A 21,551-nucleotide genomic window follows, 5' to 3' on the forward strand; every position below is an offset into this window, starting at 1 on the left:
AAACAAAACAGGGAAAATGAAAGGAAAATAGGTTTGAGGAAAGTAGGGGAGAGTGGAGGGAGGCAAAAGTATGCTCCTTCCCAGAAATGTGACCAGCTTCAGTCCTAACAGAGTGGTTTGCAGCTAGTGCTGGGGGTGCAACTGAAGCAGTGAGTGCATGGAAGCCGGAGAGTGCAGGAGTGGCTGTCAAGGCTGGGAGGTAATCCCACATCTCTCTGGCTTGTTTGGCTTATTAGTCCCTAAGGGGTTTTCCAGAGTGAGACAGGTAGAAGGGATGTTTTCCCAGGCTGTGGGGAGGTCAGCTGTTGCAGCTGGACTGCTCCTGAGTCTTTAAGCTGCTTTCTGTCTTGGCAAACATCTCATTTACTGGAGTTTGCATCAAAATGAGGGATATCAGGTCAGATGCACCACTTGCCTGGAAGCAGCACCGCAGAAGAGGGAAGGAGACAACATTAAATTGGGCATCCCTGGCTCTGCAAGAGCATCGAGCCACACTGGCCATGGGGACCAGCACCACGAGAGGTCTGGCAGGTTTGTGCACTGCTCATGGAAGCAGCATTGACTCAGGCACTGGTGAATAGTGCTGGCACTGGTTTGAACTGCATTATGTACACGATGCACTTTTCTTATTTTTGCTTACATGATTTAGCTGGTGTTAAATGCCAGGTAGTTATATGACAGATCCATGTAGTAATGCCACCCTAAGCACTAGCAGGAGCAGGGTGCTGAGGGTGAGGGCATGACACGGTCAAGTTGATGTTCACTGAATGAAGTCTCTGATGGTGAGAGGTGACAGAACAGTTCTGTGTCTGAATGTCTTCAGGAAAGCATATGGATGTTGCTTTCTTGAGGGATGGATATGTAAATTTAAGCCATAATCTAGACCTTCGATGACCTCTGTTCTTCTTCCTTTTGTGCCCTCAGGAGCTCGAGGTGCATTTTCTCCAGCATCTTTCTCCTCCCAATCATTTCATCTCCCAGCAGACTGATGCCAGGAATATTTCTTCTCTGTGGTCCTCTCTACTCCCACTGACATTTCATCTCCTCTCATCCATGCTCCAGAAACAGATCTACAAGCACAGGCATTTCATGGCTCACAATTGCAGCTGGTAGAGCTGGTGTCACTGGGCTGGGTGCCTGGTTTGTGATAGGGGCCTGAGCAGTAATTTTCTGATGCTGATGGATGCTCAGAGGAAATTACTAAGATCCGTGCTTCCAAAATGCCACTGGATTTGTGTCTTTGTACTTGAAAAATCCCAGAAGAGCTATCTTGGCTCCACCTCCATCTCTTTTCTCATGTCACTACCTGCTGTCGATGCTTACGGGGATACATGGGTACCTGGGTGCACTAGGGTCATACTCTGAACTTTTGACTCCTGCACTGGGGATAGCTTTGAAAATTTGGACTTTCATGTGTGTGTGAAGCTCAGTTTTCTATAATGTAACAATAATGGTTTCCATTTCTTTGCTTATTCTAATACAAACTCTTGTCTAATTCTCCAAGCATCAGTAATATTGAAATGCTTTTTCATGATGCAGCTACCTTAACCACTGTGCTTAGATCATCTTCAATAACCTACAGGAGGAAAATAGGCTCTCTAATACATGGGAAGGTTAAGAAATAATACTTGGTCACCTTTGGAAAGCAATTTGAGCTCTATATATGAAATAATAAGTACCAGCTGAGAGTTATGCATTATTAGACATCTCTTTTTTTCCATTGACCTTTCCTGGTCAGTTTAACACACAGTCAAAAGAAATGCGGACTTGCATCTTATGCTAACTCGGCAATGTGCCTGTAGCATCTATTAGGATGTCCCAAAAGTGCCGATCACCTCATCACACAGACTCCACTCTGGAAAGCAGGAATGAAACCAAGGTAAACACATGTTGGAATGGCTATAGATGTGTCGTGGTTTAAGCTCAGCCGTAAATCATGCAGTCACTCTCTCACTCCACCCTCCCCCCACCCCCCCCTTTTCCTTCCCCTGTTCCTGGACAGATGGGGAGGAGAATCGAAAAGAATGTAACTCCCACAGGTTGAGATAACAGCAGTCCAGTAACTAAGGTATAACACAAATCACTGCTGCTACCACCAATGATAATAATGATAAGGAAAATAACAAGGGAAGAGAACACAAGCACTCACCACCTGCCAACCGATAATACCCAGCCCGACCATGGCAGTGATCTAGCCCTTCCAGGTAACTCTCCGTTACCTCCTGGCCATGACGTGCTGTGGTATGGAATACCTCTTTGGTCAGTTTGGGTCAGGTGTCCTGTCTCTGCTTCCTCCCGTCTTCCCCTCCTCCCTGGCAGAGCATGAGGCTCAGAAAGTCTTTGGTCAGACTAAACATTTGAGCAGTAACTAAAAACATCGGTGCTATCAATGCTGCTCCCAGGCCAAAAATCAAACCACAGCACTGCATCAGCTACCAAGAAGGAGAAAAAAATGACTGCTACTGCTGAACCCAGGACAAGATGTTTGATGGTGTCAGTTCAGAGACACCAAAGAGCAAAAACCCAACATATGGTCGTGGACCTTGGCAAAGTGCTGGGGAGTTTGAAGGGAGGCATTTTATTTCCTTGGTTGTATTGACTGAGTGGCTGCTGTCTTCTGAGCAGATCTGATCTGTTTTGATGTGACATTATGCTGACAGCACACCTCTGCACAGCATCATCGGCTCCTCCTGTGCACGACTTCTGGCATGTCGAGTTTTGTGACTCTCCTGGCACTATAGCACCATCTTTGGTTTCTTTGGAAGGGACTTGTCTCTGAAGTTACAAGCAGTGGGACAGTGGCTGCAAGTTGGTCTGGTCAGGGCAGTGTCCTGCTGCAGGGTCTGACCCATCACCCTGATGAGCGTTTCCTTCCTCTTCACCCAGCCTGCTGTCCCTCTGTTGCACAGGGGACAGAGCTTGCTGCAGGGAAAAGTCCTTTATTTAGGTCGATTTATTTTCCATCAGGGCTGGTTCTCTGATGTGTGATGCTGAGGGAAGCGAAGGGCCATAAATCATTCTGCTACTAGACACAGCCTTCAGAAGCTGCCTGCCTGCTTGCATGAAGTACTTTGAATAGCTCCTGGGCCCGTGCTGACCTTTCCCAAAGGCCAGCTCACTCTGACCTTTCTAGATGGAAACAAGTCACTGAAATTTCCTTTCTTTCCGGTCTTCTTATCACCACAGTTTGAGTAATTGTTATTGAATAATGAGTCCTTCAAGTTTAAATCACTACAGTCTATTTTATGTTCATCTTGGTTCTCATTTTGATTAGCATTCAATGCATGCTTGAAAGAAGGAATCTGCAGTGAGATTAATTCCATTAAACTGTGTTAAACATGTCACTGAAAGAAGGTTTTGGGCAGAAGGAGGGTATAGATTCAGTGAGGGGGGGTGTTTGCATGACACAATATTATGTATAGCACACGGTACTAGGCAGTGAATGAGGAGCTATATGGGTATTTCCAGTATTGAACTGAAATCATGATAGCCAGAAACCACAGGATAATCTTGCTTGTGGGCACTTGGGTCCTCTTTTTTACTGTAAGTTTAAGTGTTTCTTCTAATTTCCATCAGTTTTCTGTCTTCTTTGAATAAGACTTGTTCTAATGAGCTTTCATGCTACATGCGTTCTGGGAAAGTTTCACTTATGTCTCATTCTGGAGAAAAATCACTGCAAAACATTAAATGGAGAGCAGAGAGAGAGGCAGAGGCACTGGGCTGTGCTGTGGAAGCCTCTGGGAAGATGTCTGGAGAAGCACAGGAGAAAAGCTCGGGTCACTGGAGTCAGCTGATTCTGATGTGCCTTTCCCAACGGTTCAGAAAGGGTCAAACTTCCTCAAAACAGATGGAGATACGTGTAGGTGAGACCCTCTTTAGGTTCCTGACAGAGATGTCTAGCCCTCCCCTCTTGTCTTCTGGGAGCTTCTAGTTAATCTTTCACCTTTAAAGTCCTACTCTGTCTGCATGTAGAAGAGACATCTTGGTTACCATCCACAACTGTATACGGACATATTTACACATTTCTGGTATAAAAGGATTCATTTCAAACTTTGAGTTGAAGCAAAGAAGTATTTCCTGTCCATGAGATTTTCAACCATCACCCTCCTTTTGGTGGCCAGAAGGCATTCCCCAGCAAGAATGCATCTTCCTCTGGACCTCATGTTTTCTGCCAGTCCATGTGTAAGAGGCATGATCAGTTCAGTTATACACAGCTTGTAGCTGTCTCTTGAGTAAACCCAGACATGGCAGGAGTCAACCACTTTGAGTGCCCAGCCATCCAACTCTTCCTTCTGGGTAAACCATAACAGCTGCATTTGCACATCTGTGCAGTGACACATCCAAAAGATGCATGTAACTTGCCGGGTTATTTTGGTGTTTCGGGCATCTATTGGCTGAGCTCTGTCTTGTATGTGCTCTGTTTGAACGCTTGCAAGAAAGGAAAAGAGCTGTGGTGCTCTGAGACAAATAAACGGATTACCCAAATTAAGATGAATGCAAATGAGATAAATGCAGTTACAGAATGACGTCTCCAAACATCTGGAGAGTCAATAATAACACACCTTGGTGGCTTTGTCTGTGTCCCTTCAGAAGATAGCGAAGATCAGCTGCATACCTTGATAAAAGTGCCTCACAGTGCTTGATGCGAGAGGGCATCAGAGCAGTGTTTCTGCATCTCCCTTCTGCAGCTTGCTGAGAGGTAGGGGCCTCCTACAGCTGCAGATGAAGGCATCTCCCCAGGAATGACATCACTTTTAATTGGCAGCTCCAAGAATGGGGCTGATGTACGGGAGAAGCAATGGTGCTTTGCTCTCTGCATGGCTGCTACCAAGAAATCTGCAGAGGATGACGTATTGATGGTTCAAAAGAGCTTCAATCTGCCATGTTAAGAGCTTGACACATTGTAAGCCTCTTTCATCCTTCGAAAAGGCAGAGTAAAAGCTATGCTTCTTGCCTGTCTCTTTTGCTTTGCCTTTCACTCAGTATCCTTTCATGACATAAGGACTCCACAACTCTTCCCCAGATTCTATGTTATCTTTTAATTTATGAAGATTTTTTTGTGAAATAAATAGTATTTATTTGAAAAAGGAATGGCTCAGAAAAGAATTAATTGTTCTTCTGCTTCCATTAATCCCATTTCTCTTGGTAGGCATCCCATAAATAAATGGGAGTTAAAATCTCATCACAATCTGGCTGTGCTGGGAACTGGGCTTCTGACTGTTATACTCGAGGTGGAATTGCTATAAGAAGCTGGTAATTTACCATTAATACCCTAATGAAATATTTAATCAGATTAATCAATGTAACTGCATTAGTCAGTGTGCTTCTCAGACTGAGATATGGGGCCATGGCTTCCTTGTCCCTTTCTAATGTGCTTTGGAGAACTTGATTTATTTATCTCCAACATCTCCTCTCTTATATCCCAGTTGCTACAGCTGGACTGCAAAATCTGTTGCTCATTGATCAGCTCCAGGGGAAAGCATTTTCAAGAGCTGGCTGGAGAGGAACTAGTGTGTGATTAGACTGTAATCAAGGGTCCTTCATTTTCACTTCAGAAAGTCCTAGATTGGTTGTTGTAACAAGCCCTGACCATGAGAGCTCTCCCCTCAGTACTTCCAGTTGCAGTGCAGGGCAACGCTGAGTAGTGCCAGCAAGGACCAGGGAGAGCTGCAGGAGGACACCTTTATTTCTACATGAATGTTTGTCTATTTTCAGACCTTTATTACAGCAGAATGTGCTCTGAGAGCTGCTGGGTGACCTGCCACAGCCTCCCTGGGGCCTGTGGTCTCTGGTGTTGTGCTTGGCCATGTTCCCTGGGCTCACTGCTGATACCTCGGGCTTTGCAGAAGTGTAGGTAAGATTAAAATAGAACTGGAGAGGCATTTTTATGATTTATTTTTCAAAAGCAAACCTCAAATCCACAGAAAAACATAATTTCTTTATATTTTTCCCTGTTTTTCTCCCAACCTGTGTCTCTGAATGATGGTGATAGTGTGGCACAGTCAGTATGATAGTGCACAATGCATTCCAATGCAAATGCTCACTCTGATAAGGTGTACTACTTTGCACTTTGCAGTGCAAAACCAAATAATAGATTAACCATATGAAATGAAAGGGTGACTCATAGGGACATCCCTTCTAGTACTGACCTGTGAACTATATTATTGTCCCTGGTTTCCCATTATCTGTCAACAGTTTTCTCTCTGCCAAGGATTTGGGGATCTAGCATTGTACAAAATCCGTTTCACTAGGATTAACTCCTTCTGGAAATAGTTGTATGCAGCACAAAAATACTTGCTTTTTGCTAGAAATCCCCTGAAGTGTGTTGCCCTCAGGAAGCAGTTATCCAGGTCTCCAAGGTTAACAAAGTGGCCCCTGGTTTTCTTTGCTCCTTCTTCCTTCTTCCAGCTAGCCATCCCCTTGGGCTCTCCCTTGCTGAGGTTGTTGTTGGAAACTGTCTGGTTCCTTCAGCTCTGCTGGCCTCTTTTTGCAGGCTGCTGCTTTTATAAGTTTGTAAGATCTGTATTAACCTGCTTCCATTAGTACTGTAGCTAAACCAAGCCTTGGAGAGCTGAGGAAAGGCAGCCAACGTACTCAAACCATAGTTTCTCAGCAGTTGGGCTGCTAGTCTCAGCCTTTAGCATTTTTTACTTATTTATTTATTTATTTTTATGCCTCTGGGGCTGCAGTCCCTTGTGGTGGGACAGGGTTTGTGCCTCTTGGCTCAATTTGCCATGCAGCAGCCCAGCATGGGCAGGGCTCTTGTTTCTGCCTGCCTCCTGCCCTCTCTCCAGCTGCTTCCCATGTGCCTTGTAGGTGCTTGCTGTTAGCAATGTCATGTCCTTTATCTGCAGAATTGATTTCCTTGAGTCCTGAGTTCAGCAGTAGCAGTCATTTTTTTCTCCTTCTTAGTAGCTGGTGCAGTGCTGTGGTTTTGACTTTCAGCCTGGGAACAGCACTGATAACACCGATGTTTTTAGTTAATGCTCAAATGTTTGGTCTGGCCAAGGACTTTGTGAGCCTCATGCTCTACCAGGGAGGAGGGGAAGACAGGAGGAAGCAGAAACAGGACACCTGACCCAAACTGACCAAAGAGGTATTCCATACCACAGCACGTCATGCCCAGGAGGTAACTGAGAGTTACCCGGAAGGGCTAGATCACTGTGGGGTTGGATGAGGTATCAGTCAGTGCTTGGTCGGGCTGGTAGGGTGAGTTATTGGTCATCTGGTGGTGAGGTGTTGTATTCTCTTCCCTTGTTATTTCCTTTACCATTGTTATTGGTGGTAGCAGTAGTGATTTGTGTTATACCTTAGTTACTGAACTGTTCTTATCTCAACTCATGGGAGTTGCATTCTTTTCGATTCTCCTCTCCGTCCCCCTGGGAGTAGGGGGAGGGCAAGAAGGGGGGGGAGTGAATGAATGAGCTGCCTGACTGGTTTTAAATCATGACACCTTGATTAAATTTACTGCTGTGTATAAGCATATGCAATATACAACTTCAGCTACTGCTTTCTTGGCAACTAGTATTACCAAGTTTTACTATACATTATATTACAGACTACAGGGTAGTTGACTTCCTCTGGCTGATCTCAAATGCACTTAAATCATGGATGAATGAACATATTTTTCAAAGATAAGCCCTGAGCAAATGAATTGGATTTATTTTTAATGCTGACTTGTTTCTAACACCCAGTGACACACGAACAAACTATTGCCATCAGTTGTCCTCTTTCTGTGTAGGATATTTCTTTGGGCAGGATAATATCAGTGCATTTAGTATTATAAATCATCCTTCTGCTTGATATTTCTTCTTTAAGGAAAAGGCTTAAACTCAGCCTTCAGAAAATAGATCAAACCTTCCTTATTGTCATGGTGCCACTAAAGTCAACAGCAAAACTCATGCAATTTGACTGATTCAAGGACTTCAAGGCATGGATGCATCTCCATCAAATGACCTTGTTGAATGTTGGGTGAAGAGAGGGAGAGGATGCTGATGAGTTCAAGTGATCTCCATGCTCTTCTGTGTCACGGGGCACTCAGCCCACAGCAGCACATCTGGAACCAGAGCTCTGGCTTTAGGCACAGTCTATTTACTGCTGTATATAGGTGTCCTGTGCTTCTAGTCATCCCTGCTGGCTTTTCAGGTCTACTGCATGCTTTTGAAGTTGAGGGATAGTGATATGGCTCTAATGCCATATTCAATGTATAGGGGCACTGCAGCTTTGTGCAGTGGCCTAATAATATTTTCTGGCTTTCTTTTCCATTCTTTTCCTAGTTTTTTTACAATACTACTTTGGCTTTTGTGATTTCTGCTAATCACAGAGCTGGTATTTTCAGAGAGCTCTCTTGTAACACATATCTTCCAGGGAAAACTATTGTTTCTTTGTAAATGAAAGCATTTTGCTAGACTCACACTTGTAAGCCATGATAAAAAACATTCCCTTGTGCTATTGGGAATTGTGAACAAACTAGATTAAAATATACCAAAAGCAGAAAAAGATTCTGAAGAGTGCATCTCCAGGTGCAACTAAAAAACCAGCCTGCTTAAGGACTATGATTTGTCACTCATTTGGCTACATTTTCCAAGCAAAAATCAGGAATCCTCTCGAGAGGCAGGCCTATGTAGTCTCCCTGTGATGCACTAGCAGTACTTCCCCTGCGAGCTCACTGTTTCAGGTAACATTGTCTTTGGAAAGAGGTAAAAGGCTGGAATGTGATACCAGAATAGAGATGAGGTGGGATATCAGAGCATTACAGTGCACTCGCAGCTCAGAGGCTCTGGCAATGAAAGGGGATGATGCACTTCCATGAGCCTTGATGGAAGGAGAAGGGTTCAGTGCTTTCTGGTGGGGTATGTCCAGATTCTGTCTTGCTCCCCAGTAAGCCAGTGGACATCACCCTCCCGTGGGGTCTAGTCACAGGTTGTCCTGAGTCTGCAGTTTTGGCACAGGAATGACAAAATTCAGCACAGGGAGTAGTTCCTGGAGGCTTTTGCAGCCACAGCTGGGACATTGTACACATCCTTTACAGCAGTCTGTCTTCCTTTTTTTTTTCTTTCAGTAGATCGCTGTTTTTCAACATTTAGGCACATTGTGCCATATGTTGTTTTTCACAATGTAATGATGTGAGGCACCTTAATGATGAAAAGCTGGCATCCTTCCCAAAAGGTAAAACAATAGAAACAACTTCTTGCTCGTGATAGTCTTTGCAAACTTGGTGATGGGCTGAAACAGCGAGCTCTGTGTTAACAATCTATCTATTTCAGCTCACAAGGAACAGTGCTGCCGCACAAAATGCTGCTCATGGAGCCAGGACATGCAGTTTTGCCACATAATTGAAGAAGATGACTCTGTAGGGAGCAGCACATGGTCTGAGCGGAGTGAGGGCATCCCACTCAGATTCTGGCCACATTTCCCTCTCCATCAAGGAAGGGGGCTGAGCCAAATGACCCTCATGCCAGGCACTTGGGCAGACCTGACTCCCTCCCTTCATACCCTCCAAGATGGTGCCAGAATCTGTTTGCTTTTCTATATATCATGGTAGGATTATTATAATGGCTTTTTAAACACCCTTCAGAATATATGCTAGAGATCTAAGGAGCTATTAATAGAGAGCATTTTAAATCTCTCTAGTATTGTTTATGGCAGCCTCTTGTGAATTTGCAATGAAATGATAACTCTGCTGGGGAAATCAATTATGCCAAGCAATTTGTTGTATCATTTTTCAATGTATTAATTTTAATTTCAACAGAGAAAGAGACATGGTGAATGCATCTATCATTTTTGAACGAGGTGGTGTACAATGGCCTCTTGGGACTCCTCCAGTTCTGCAGTCACTGCTATCAATAAAAGGGAAGGAGAAGTTCTGGGTAATTTCCAAATATGAGAAATTATTATAAATTGGAGTGAACCAGTGAATGCAATTATCACAGCCAAGGTTTATTCTCTGTGCTGGGGTGCAGCATCCATCTGGCTTTAACTGAATGAATTAACGTGGATAACTATTGTGGTGGACCTGTGCACACACATATTTTAACAGCAGGGCCAGAGGCCTTGTAGTTCACTGCTGCTTCATTTGTTGTAACCAGGTTTGGAAAACTCTGCCCTTGTTTAGCTGCAATATATCATCGAACCAAGGCTTCGAGTCTGCGGTGTTATGAACTCCTTTTAAAAGAAAAGTCACTTAAAATGTGCAGTTTACTTCCTAACCATGTCTCTTCTGTCTCACTTAGGATAACTACTGTGCTTGTCCCTCATTCTGGATTTGGTACATTGAAAAAAGAAAAACTCCAACCAGCTTAAAATTGCAAAACGAGACTCTCTGTGTCCCACTGATATACATACATGTTATTTTTAGACGCTCTATCCCCTGCCTTCTGGCCACACAGACTAATGTCAAGGCAAGTAGGATAAAAGCATTTTGTTGGGCTACTGCAAATTTAAAGACTAGTGTATGCCTTAAACTAATCCCATGGTACTCTCAGGTTCTTCCTTACCTAGAGAAAGATACCCATTTATTGCACCTTTTAATATGAAAGCAAGGATTTTCTTGTGCTCCATTTTTCATCACTGCGATCATCACTTTTTTATCTTTTGTTCCCCTTCTTTATCCCACACATCTCTGCTAGTACTAGAAATGGAAGGAAGGGAGAAAATAAAAGTTAAAACTTTATCTTATTATTAAAGTCTACTATTTTATTATGTGGAAAAGGAAGAATGAATGGTGATATTAATCTGAAAACCAGGAAAATGAAAACTAATTTGAAATGTATTTATTAGCTATTCTGCCTCTTACCAGCTCTGCTTCTGGTTTTTCTGCAATTCCCCTATCCTGCATCACTGCATAAAATCACCACAGGCGAAAGCTGCTATAGGACCATGAGTCAGGCTGGTTAAAATGAAAAGCCTTTCATCACTGGCTGATGAAAGCTAATTTCATCTGTCTTCCACGTTACTCACTAAGCATGAGCTATAATAAGCATAAATAATATTACTGAGTCTCCTGAGCATCTGAACTGAACCTCTGAGCTGGAATACCCTTTGCAGTCTCTACTCAATTCCCCAGTAAAATCGTAAGGTATTGCAGTTACAATTCTAATTGTAATTCCTATTTCTAATAGGAAGGAAAACCAGGCACATATCTTCTGTGTGCACACATCATGTTTGTTTTCATGTTTCTCTATTTACCTGGGGTGGGCAGAGGGATGAACTAATCCAGCCTTCCTGTGCTTTGATTCCTGTACTGCAGCAGGAAGCAAGGGGTAGGTGGCAGAGGTCAGGATGCTCATGCCCCGGACCACTGACTCTCAGCTACTCCTTGCTAATGTCCAGTTCTCTTCCCTAACATGCTTTGTGGTCTGACATCAAGTCCCATACCCTGAGCTCACATGCCAGCCTGCTTTCACGCAGCTGCTTTGTAGCAGAATACTCTAAAAGCCTGAGCAAGCCTCATACAGGTATGACCTTCTCTGCTGACCTGCAATGTTTGGGATGTGCTCCCAAGGACGTGCATCAATACTGCTGTGGGTGCTCACCCTCTGGGTATGCTAGGAAAGGTATGCTAACTCGTGCATATGGTGCGGCCAGATACTGCTGTGCCATCAGTGGTGGCCATGCAAGGCTCCTTTGTAGCCACCATGTCTTATACTTCTTTTTCCTGCTCCCTGGCTAGGGCTCCTCAAAAAAGCAAGATTTTTAACCTCTGCTGCCAATGGTTTCTCCCCACACATTTCTCTTTGGACTTCCCCCCATGGCTATGGCATGTCTAATTTATGAGACTGCTCAGTGATTTTTCTTACACCTTCCTTTTCTCCTGCATTGTTAATTCATTTGCTCTCCCTTCTGCAGCTGTGGAAACTGCTCCTCTTCCCCTGGCGGAGCCTCGTCTGCTTTTCTGGGATCCCAAACAGCCTGGTGGTTGTATTGGTCCATGGGGAGCCAAAGAGCACTGGAATATCCAGCTCACAGCATGTGCATGGGGCTGGAGGGGTTTGTGCCAGGCAGCACATTGCTTGGCATGGCTGGCAGCAGCTCAGGCCAAGCCCTGTGTCAGACATCTAGCCTCTCACTCAGCCAGAGCTTAAACTTGCAGGTACAGGTCCAGCTTGCAAATTACAAGCAGGGGGAGATGCAGCCAGCTGAGGTAGGTTGTTTCCATGATTTATTATTCTTAATTATTGGAGAATAGGTGCATTAATCATGCTTTGTGCTGTCTCCTTTACTGCTCTGTATGCCACTATCTGCAGCAAACCACTCAGGGAGTGGGACATTGCTGTGGCATGTGAGAGCAATGTGAGATGTCGTGTGTCCTCTTCTCCATGCTCCTTCTGCCCAAAATACCTCCTGTTCTGCCTTAGAAAAGGGAAAGAGGGGAGTACCAGGCTCAGCAAGAGACAACAACATTGCCATGAGGTAATGGGGGAAACCAGCACTTCTCACTGGCTGCAGCCCCTGAGAGCAGGGACCATGGTAAGAGCACATAGGGCAAGCACATAGAGCATGCAACCCATTACATGTAAAAGCTCAAATGATTACATTTTTTCAAGATATTTGTTTAATACACAGATAAAACCTGCATATTTAGTTAATATAAACCATGCATATTTCTGTAATATATAATAAACATGCCTGTGCATACATATATACATATACAGACTATACATATTTATAAAATCTTCAGCCTGATGGTCAATAATCTATTGATTTTAATTTTTTTTTACCGCAATGAAAACATAACTGCTTTTGTGATGCTCGCACAGATCAAATGCAAAATTATTCAGGTTAATCAAAATTACAGCTGAATGTTAAGTGTTGCAGAAGGCTCTCATGATACTGAAAAACTGAAATAAAATAGCTGATGAAATTTCATTTAACAATAAATATGGTGCCCAGGAGAAAAAAATAACCTTCATTGTACATCTGCAATGATGGGCTCCAGCTAATATTATGCAGAAAAGTGATCTTTCCTGCATAGCAAAACAAAACATTTCCCTGTGAGGCAGCAGTGCCAGCACATCTATAACACTGGGAGTGATTCTGGACACCACGTCTCCGGGTGAAGTAAAACCTGGGAAGTGAGTGACAGCAGAGACAACCTTGGCTGTGAGCTGACCTTTGAATACGGGCAGAGTAGTGCAAAGCTTCTCCATAAAGGAGAAGAGGGAGAAGAAAGACAGGACTGGTCTGAAATCCCTCCAGAATAGCTCAGTGGGCAAGAGCTCAATCCCTGCTCACTGCTGGAGGCTGCAGAAGTGCCCAAGATGGAAACCAAGAACCTGCCTCAAAGGAAACAGCAGGAAGCAATTATCCCCCTATGTGCTATTTCTCTGCAGTGCTAAGCTATAATGGAAGCTCAGCTGCAGGGGATGTTGTGTAAACCAATGCTTTAAACGCACTGGGGGAGTAGACAAATTCCTGGGCAACAGGAATTTCCCTTGGTGGTCATCAGACCTGGAGATCTGTGTACAGCCTCTGGCCCCTGAAATCTCTGCAGGCCCCTGCCTGCTGAGGGTACACGTCAGCCTGCTTTGAGGACCTACCAAACCTCAGTTCTTATCCTCTTTATTCATCATCTTCTTTGATCCCTTTCAATAAAGGGGTTTGTTAAAGGTTTGGAGCTGTGTGGATGTTTCTGGAGAAGTTCTTGTTTGCGTATGTTCTGTTTTATTCAGATACACGGAAGCCTCAAAAACTGGATTTGAGGCAGTTCAGATAAGGAAGCTTATTAATTACAAAGTATGGGAGAAGCTTGATAAAGGTTTGGCTGAGCTATGGGATGTGGGACACTCACTTAAACGTGTGTGCCTTGCTCCAGTGGTTATGGTGAGTGGCTGTGGCTCATCTGTCCCTGTTCCTGCACTGCCACAAAGGAAACAGCAGCTTTCTGCAGGTGCTAGTGAATAGTTTGTTATCTGGGCTGACTTTTAAAGCTTTATATATTTAAAAAAGGGATCTGTTTAGTAAACAAGTACATAAAGAATGAGTGCTGGGAGTGTTGCACAAAGTACAGTTGCAAACAGGCTTTATTGCAGCAACGGTCATAGCCCTTTGTTTCTTCCTAATTAACTATTCCTGTTTGCAGGTATGTAAAGCAATGATGACCAGACTTACCAGCTTGCCTCAAACACCCGTCTCCCAAGAAACTTCCAGTGTGCTTGAATACCAAGAGGTATTTAGCTCCAGGTATTACCTGTGGGGCCAGGGGCAGATTCATTATGACTTGCATATTACCTTGTGCCAGTGTTGCTGTGTTCTCAGCATGATGGTAAAGGCATTTTCAGCTCACCTGGTGCATGGCTCTGCTCCTCTGCTCAGCACAGCACAGCTCCTCCCTGGATTAGGGACTCTCCTTACCGCAGAGAAATGTTTCACCTATCCATTTATTCAAACACAATGTGCTTTTATGGCCTTTTATTTCTTAAGTGTTGTAAACTCGCAGCAGATTTTTATGGTCTCAAATTTATATTACACCAGTTGAATAGTTTAATCCCAGGGGGAAATACTTCAGTTGGGAATTCAGGCTTTTTATGCCATCATAAAATCTATCGTGGCAGATGTAACTGGCGAAGGTAGGTATGGATGAGGAGCATGCTGATCTTGGTGCCGACTGTGCCTGTGCACTGCATAATGGCTAATGACATGATCGCTCATCTCTGGTGCTGTAAGACTTGTGGGTGTTAGTAATTTTATTCTTGAAGTGATTATTCAATTCAATCAGCACAATGAGAGGCCACAGGTCACTATTCCCCATGTCTCAGGTTCATCTGTGGGTCCCTCTGGAGGTGATGGATGTCCACCCTTCCCAACCTCCTCTCTGAGCTGTGGTTTTGCTGCTGGGGTTGAGCCGCAGAAGAGAGACAACAGGAGGCAGGAACGCCTCTGCTTTTGTCCTGTGAAACAAAATACTGCCATCCCCTGCCGTGGTCCCCGCTCCTGACACAGGGCTGGTTTGAGGACCCCAGATCCCTGGACAGGCTTGATGAACTGTGTGTCACTTCACTTTTCACAACACCCCTCTGGGGGAAGACTGTGCTTCCAGAAGAGTTTCCTTGTATATACACCAGCTTCAAGTGAAATAGATAGTAAGGGGAAAGAAGCTGGAGCAAAACAAATGACAGTGAAGCAATGCAAGAAATATAGAAAATTTTTGCCCCCTAAGTGATTTCTGGCAAACTAAGCTCCTACACACTGGAGGAACCAGCTTTCCTGACAGGTGGTAGACCTATTCATGCAAGAAAAGGGGCTTGGGTGAGGCTTTTCTGCACCAGTTCCCAGCATTGCCTTCCTGCAGCACTGGTGGAGCTTGGGAGCAACACACTCCACAAAGCAAAGGGCTTCCATGCTGGGTACTATGAGACCAAGCACAGCGAAGGCACTGAGACTTCTTCACCTGAAGCCTGCCTGAGTGCAGGGACAGGGTGGGATGGGACACAGCAGCAGGAAGCACGTGCACTGCTTGAATGCTAGCTGGAGTCATGGACATTTTCTTTCCAACAGGCACTTTCAGATGCTGGAATTTTTTTCATGCAAGTGCACACCAAAAGGTACACTGTATGTGACCGCACACAAGCTGCACTGTCCTTTGGCACCCAGGCCTGATCCTCTGGGAACTCTCAGAGCATCTCTTGACCTTGGGGGGAAAAAGATTATCAGTTATAGACCAGGGTCTTGATTTATTTTCTGTCACTTAAGATTGACTTGGTGCATACAAGCTTCACTTTCAGGACCTGGGCCTGTTCCTTTGGGAATTCTCAGAACATCACTTGACCTTAAAACAGAAAAAGATTATCACCCATAGATCAGGGCCTTGATTTCTTTTCTGTCAGTTAGGATTGACATTGCATACAAGTACCCTGCTGGTTTGAGGATCAAATATTGTCTCTCTTTGCTCTTTCTTTAAAGCTTTTAAACATCCCAATGAGACCGATCAATTACTGTGGCTTTATGGGGTTTTCAAACCACTGAAGGCTATGAGAGGCTGTATGTGCCCTGGGAACATTACTTTGACTCCTACTGGTACTGCCCCCCTCCAGCCTGAAACCTATGGGCCACAGGCAGAGCACAGGGACGTTTTTTCTCCATGTCTCCCATGTGTCTTTAGTTCATCTTTGCTGAACAGCTGGAAAGATAGTGTTTTATGAGCCCTGCCTTTCAATGAATAACAGCCACTGAAAAAAATCATTCAGTGGTATATACTTTAAAGCTTTTTCTGTATGAAGATGTTTTGAGCAGTAAGAGCACTGAGGAGATACAGCATTTTTGGTGAAAGCTGCTATCATTACTTGAAAGAGCAGTGGGTTAACCCCAGCAGGCTCAGAAGGGGAATTAGCTTTGGGGTCAATAATGGGATGTGTCATGGTGCCTGCTTGGGGGACCCAGCTCTTCCTTCTCATGCCATAGCAATAGGTCCTCTCCTGTCCTACTCTACTCTACTCTGCTCTACTCTACTCTAACCAGTAGGTTTACCAACTGGAAAATGCAGAAATGTGGGCTAATTACAAGAGACTTTTATAAGAAGGTTCTAAAGCCTGAAGCTTTGGGATTAGTCTGTATTTTCATCCTCACCAGAAACACCTTCTTTGAACTCCCTCAGAAATTATTTCCTTACTGATGAAAGCGTTATCTTGTTTTTCTAATCATGCATCTCTACTGGGGAACATGTTGCTAAAGAAGCAGTAATTATGCTGGAAAACCTGTTTGGTAATGGCAGGCTGCTACATTAATAGTTTTGAGGTTCAGCCCTGGGAATAATCTGGTGACTGTTGAAAGGGTGATCCACTTCTTGTCACATTTAAGATTAAACCTGCCCCATTAAACACATCTCAGCAGGGCTGGGGTAAGCAGGGCTGGCCCCAGCTCTTTGCTGTGTGCAATGCAGGTTGAAACCAAAGCGGTTGTGGCAGAGCTCTGCTGGTGCAACACTAAACTCCCTAAACACCTTTTGGTGAAGGTGGGTGGAGAAATTGCTCTGGTACAGCTTTTTGCTTCATAAAACAATGCCCAAAATCACACCAGCAGCAAGGGGAAGATGTACCCACAGCACTCAACTTGGAGTGCTTCCCTATCCCATGGCCAAGCAGCTCTCAGGACGGGGGAAGCTGCTGAATGTGGCTTGACATGACAGCACCAGTCTCAGGTTCACAAAAAAAACCCAACAAAATCTCAGGATGCAAAACCCAGTATTATTTTCTTCTAAAAGCAAAGATATCATAGACTCATAGAATGGTTTGAGTTGGAAGGGACCTTAAAGATCATCCAGTTCCAACCCTCCTGCCACAGGGAGGGTCACCTTCCATAAGATGAGGCTGTTTAGCCTGGCTTTGAACATAATATGGGTGACACAGTAATGATATTCCCCCTGAACTCTAGCTAGGGCAGTTCAGATTTGTTGCTAAATTCTTATTAAGCTACACACTCTTTGGTGGTATTTGTTTTTCTTAGCATTTGTCTGAAAAAAGTATCGCTTGTGAAAGTTTCTTTTAAAATATATTTTGCTCCATCCAGGTGTCTGGAGCAGCAGCTCTTCCAAGTACATATTTAGACAGCCTTACCAATGGTATTATTTGTCTGAAAATAATACACAGCACTGGATAAATAACTCTTGTGTATTTAAAACATATATTGTATTTTTCCACAAACAGACAGCTGCTCTTCTCAAGCAAATAAATAAATGCTTTTGACAGCATTAGAGAAGGATGTTGACTGCATGGAGGTACAATCTGAATGCTCATACTTTCTGATACATTTCTATCATTACTGATTAAATGCATCTTGCTCAGGTCTTTGGGAGTTTGTTTTTCAGTGTTCAACCTTTTAATAGGACTGGCCATTGCACTGCCTGCTGCTGAGCTGACACCTGGGAGCTTATTTTAACTCTCACAGCAAAATTCATGAATGTTGAAGTAAATAAAAAAAAAAAAAAAGAGATAAAAGAAAAGCCAATAGCAGGGAGCAAGACGTCCAGCTCCTGTAGCCCACAGAAGACCTGGTCAATTCATTCAGGTGAGGTATCACCAGGTGACATGGTGTCATGGATGCCGGGGAGGGACTCTTCATTAGAGACTGCAGTGACAAGACAAGGGGTAATGGGTTAAAACTTAAACAGGGGAGGTTTAGATTGGATATAAGAAGGAAATTCTCTCCTATTAGGGTGGTGAGGCACTGGAATGGGTTGTCCAGGGAGGTTGTGAATGTTCCATCCCTGGCAGTGTTCAAGACCAGGTTGGACGAGGCCTTGGGTGAGATGATTTAGTGTGAGGTGTCCCTGCCCATGGTAGGGGGGTTGGAACTGGATGATCTTGAGGTCCTTTCCAACCCTAACTATTCTATGATTCTATGGTTTAAGCCCAGTCAGCCACGCAGCTCACTCTCCCACTCCCCCCCTCTTCCTCTCTGCCCCAGGCTCCCAGAAGGATGGGGAGGAGAATCAAAAGAATGTAACTCCCACGGGTTGAGATAAGAACAGTTCAGTAACTAAGGTATAACAGAGATCACTGCTGCTACCACCAAAAGTAATAATGATAAAGGAAATAACAAGGGAAGAGAATACAACCCCTCACCACCCGCTGACCGATACCCAGGCCACACCGAGCAGTGATCTAACCCTTCCAGGTAACTGCCCCAGGTTATATAGTGGGCATGACATGCTGTGGTATGGAATACCTCTTTGGTCAGTTTGGGTAAGGTGTCCTGTCTCTGCTTCCTCCCAGCTTCCCCTCCTCCCTGGCAGAGCATGAGGCTCACAAAGTCCTCGGTCAGAGTAAACATGACTTAGCAACAGCTAAAAACATCGGTGTTATCAGTGCTGTTCCCAGGCCGAAAGTCAAAACCACAGCACTGCACCAGCTACTGAGAAGGAGAAAAATGACTTCTACTGCTGAACCCAGGATACATGGCTTTGACATCAGGGCAGAGATGGTGAGGAAAAGCTTTGTATGTTGCTCCGTGTGCTAGTAATGCTGGGCTACAGGTGAAATACACTGTGGTCTTTCACCATATGCCCTGAGATGCACAAGTTGTTCTCCTAAAGTGTAATTCAAACATTTTTCTTTCTCGTGCATGTTTTTTTTTTCCTCTGGAAAACAAAGGGGAAAATAAGCAAAGCAAAATTACTTATTTGGAGAAAGTAGGGAAGGAGCCACAGGCAGGGCAGGAGGAGCATTTGCCAGGCTTAAAGGCTTGCTAAAGATTGTACCTGCCATTATGTGTTTTAAAATAATGTTTCTTTTGACACTGCATTTTTTTGTTTTCTCATTGTGCTCCTTCATGTATCATTAATCCCAGTTGTGTCCAGACAGCCCTGGGTTTCCCAGGCTCAGAAAGCTATGACAAAGGCATTGTCTGCAATCAAATGCAAAAGGACAAAAAGCAGTTGTGCAATGAAATGTGTAAAAATAGACGAAAGGAAGGGTGCGTTGTGCAGTGCACCGTTATCTGCGGTTTTATTGATGGTACTCATTGAAATGAGGCACTGTTGAAGCTGAGAGTTTATTAGGATTTAAAATGGTTTGAAGTCTCTGTGGGTGAGGAGACCATCCCCAGTAATATTACATAGAATAAAAAGTGATGCAGCTACTCCTACTTCAAAGTATATGTTGTCTACAATTCGATGAGCAGCTGGGAGAAAAAAAAAAACAAACATTTGTAGGCAATTCCTTTAATATTTCCCATCCATTTTTTTTTCTTCCTTTTTTTTTTTTTGGTGGCTCAGCAGTTCAGCCTGTGGCAAAAACAAAGGAAAAACTCATTGTGCTTTATAAGACAGTTTGCACCTGAGCTGATGTGGGTCTCATTTCCTTATCATTTCCTCATTTTGGGGTTGCACTACAACATATCCCCAGCTCCATCATTGTGTCAGCAATCACTGCTCCAGCAAGGCAAGCCAGAACCTTGCTCATCAGTCCTTCCTCCAGGAGCCAGATGGTGGTGCAGGCAGTTTTGCAATTCTATTTATTGTCCTTTTTTCCCCTGCACTCATGATTCTGACTGATTCCCTTAGTTTGCCAATGTGTCTTTTGTAATTGCAGGTTTTCCATGATAAAAGTGATTCTCTGAGGTGTTTGTTGCTCTAACAACACTGTACATATTCCTTCAGGTATCCAGCCCTGACCTTGGATTCTGGGGGCAGTCTTCAGAAGTAACAGACTCCTCATTAAAATGTGTTTTTATCTCTTGCACAGCAGGAGCCATAGCCCGATTGATGCTGCTTTACCCATGCTACTCTTTGCAATTTCCACATTGATATTCTTGCTTATTCCCAATTTTGTCCCTACACCTTTCCTTCTGCTTGGCCATTGTGAGCAGACTGTCACCAGACCACCAGCATCCACAGTTTATAATGCTCCTCAGCCTCCAGCAGCCCATCTTCACTAGTGTTTTGCTAGAGCTTTTCGCAAGTGATTGGCAAATACTCTCTAATACTGACTTGATGTACTCTATTAAAAAACTCCCATGTCCCAGGAATGACTTGTCCTAATTATGGTGTCTATAACGCTGGCAGAGTAATACAATTTTTTCCTTCTGCCGTTTGATTTGGGTTGCAAAGCTGCAAAGCCAGCAATAGCACCTTGTCTCTCTGGTTTTACTTCAATCCATGGTTGTAATAGTCACCCAACACCTTCATTATGAATCCAGTAGCTTTGCTTGTTTTTGTACTTTAGACCCAAAGAACTAGGAAAGACACACTAATTACTTTCATTTGCTCGTATTAATGAGTTCTTCATGCTCCCTCTGGAGCAGGCCAAGCCCCTGTGCTCTGGTCCTCCTCTGCCCCATTCATCATCCCTTGCCACCCTCTCTGCCTTTTCCTAAGGTGACAGCAGGGTGTTTTAGCACGGAAAGGCCTAATGACAGCAAAATACCATTAAGAAGTGTACACTCTTGCAGAAACACAGTCAAAACCCATTAAGCTGTAGCAGGAGTAGCTTATGCTCACACAGACCTTCTGATGATTAAATTGACAAATTACAGCATCGCCTTGCTGCTTGCCTACTCCAGTGTCCCCTGCAAGCAGCCTCAGTGCACACTGTTCCTACTGCAGCACAGATTGGGTGCCCTTGGGGACCCAGCCCAATTAGGCAACAAATGCAGAATGCTTTAAGGAGCCCATAAAAATCTAGCTGCCAACAAAGGGCAGAAACAGTACAAGTTGACTAATGGATTATTTAAATTGGGAGAAGTCAAAAACAGCTCTGTGAGCTGAGGGGAGAGCTGGCATCACACTGCAGTTATTGCTGTGAAAAATAAAGGCTATTTTTTTGGTGTGGTGTGAATTGCAAAAAGCAATAAATGCAATCTGCTGCATAATCATTTATTTGTGTTAGCAGATACTTAGATATCTATTTATATAATATAACATAACGCTTTATGTGGTGTGAGTTTTAACTCAGCTTGGAAGTAATTCATGTTCTCAGCACAGCAATGAAAATAACTTGTTCAATTGCTTCTGTGTTTTTTTTTTTCAAATAAGAGGAGAACCTTTATCAGGAACACCATGGAGCAGGCTCACTGGGAAACCTGAGCACAACTGGGGCCAAGTGCGCAAAACCTGTGGA

The sequence above is a fragment of the Pezoporus occidentalis genome, unplaced genomic scaffold, assembly GCF_034315485.1.
Source record: "Pezoporus occidentalis ecotype Australia unplaced genomic scaffold, CSIRO_AGI_Poc_V1 ctg46, whole genome shotgun sequence".
Lineage (NCBI taxonomy): Eukaryota > Metazoa > Chordata > Aves > Psittaciformes > Psittacidae > Pezoporus > Pezoporus occidentalis.